This window comes from Sinohyriopsis cumingii, chromosome 11 (genome assembly GCF_028554795.1).
Source record: "Sinohyriopsis cumingii isolate HCF-2022 chromosome 11, ASM2855479v2, whole genome shotgun sequence".
In the NCBI taxonomy this organism is placed as follows: domain Eukaryota; kingdom Metazoa; phylum Mollusca; class Bivalvia; order Unionida; family Unionidae; genus Sinohyriopsis; species Sinohyriopsis cumingii.
The window spans coordinates 53,634,803-53,636,423 of NC_142971.1; positions in this window are offsets into that span (position 1 = coordinate 53,634,803).

Sequence of the window (1,621 nt, forward strand, 5' to 3'; positions counted from 1 at the left end):
CATGTTTTGAAACTTTTTGGCAGCAGTGTTTTTTATTAAGAGCTTTGAATTATTGAATTAAGAATTGATCTTTACTGCAAAATAAATTGAAACCAGAGTTTAATTAACTGAGACATTTTAAATAAATGATGGCAACAGTATTCCAGAGAGTCCATATTGTGTGCTGAATCCCAAAAGAAACTATGATTGCATACCTGTTGCCCTTACTACTCTGGTGGGTTAAGTGGTTAAAGCATCCACCTCAGATGCAGGTCACATGTTTGAACCCCGGCCAAGTAATACCAAGACTTATAAAAATGGTACTTGCAGCTACCTTGTTTGGCACTCAGCATTAAGAGGTTAGTGTTAGGACTGGTCAGCCTGGTGTCAGGATAATATGACTGGATTTGACATCACGCTACATGTCTGCAGCATGATGGCCTAGCACTAGACATCATTGTAAACTGCCACACTGCAGAATTGTAGCGATATGACTGAATTGTTTTTTTAAAGGTACATTAAAAATTCAAATCACACAGTCATATGGATAAAGAGGGTTTTACTAAAGAAAAAAGCTGTTTGAGAAGTTACTGGTAATGCAATGTAGTCTTTATGCTAAGCAACAGGAAGCATCTCCATGCTTCATAAAGCCTTGAAAAATCATTAATATTGTGGGGTTGCCTTATAAATACCTTGAAGTGTTTAAAAAGGTGGGGTTTTGTGCTTGAAAAGTCCATGCATTAGTGGAAAAAACTAGTTTTCACAGAACTCCATAAATGTATATGATGAAATACAAAATTTTAAAATTGAATGAAAAGCATATCACTTTAAATTCAGAATCTTTTTCTATTTGAATATTTTGCAAAAAATTTTAAATGAATAAAATGGGATTAAATTGTGTGGATCAAATGAGACATGACGTAGGTAGTTAGGAGATGTCACACTGGTTACAGGATTTTTTTATCTTCTACCTTTTATATCAGTTTTGGAAGTAATAAACAAAGAAACAAATGGAATGGTACCATTTCTGTAAGAAAGCTAAAAGTTTTTAGAAGTTCTTAACCTTAAAAATTGGGTCTCTTTTGCACTCCGATATACGTATCTAAGTATCTTGAAATTGTGTTTACTAAAATACCTTTGTATAATATATGTACTAGTACAATGTACTAAAATACCTTTGTATAATATATGTACTAGCACATTGTACTAAAATACCTTTGCATAATGTACTCATACATTGTACTAAAATAACTGTGCATAATACATGTACATTGTACTAAAATACCTATGCTTAATATATGTACTAGTACATTGTAATAAAATACCTGTGTATAATGTATGTACTAGTACATTGTAATAAAATACCTGTGCATAATACATGTACAAATACATAGTAATAAAATACCTTTGGATAATATATGTACTAGTATACTGTAATAAAATACCTATGTATATGTACTAGTACATTTTAATAATATAACTGCATAATGTATGTACTAGTAATATTGTATCTGCAAATGGAATACACTCCAGCCCAGTTGATCTATGTTGTGGTGTTCCACAGGGATCTGTTCTTGGACCTGTTCTCTTCTTTCTGTACAGTCAGTCGCTCTCAGGTGTCATAGATCATCATCCAGTGTCT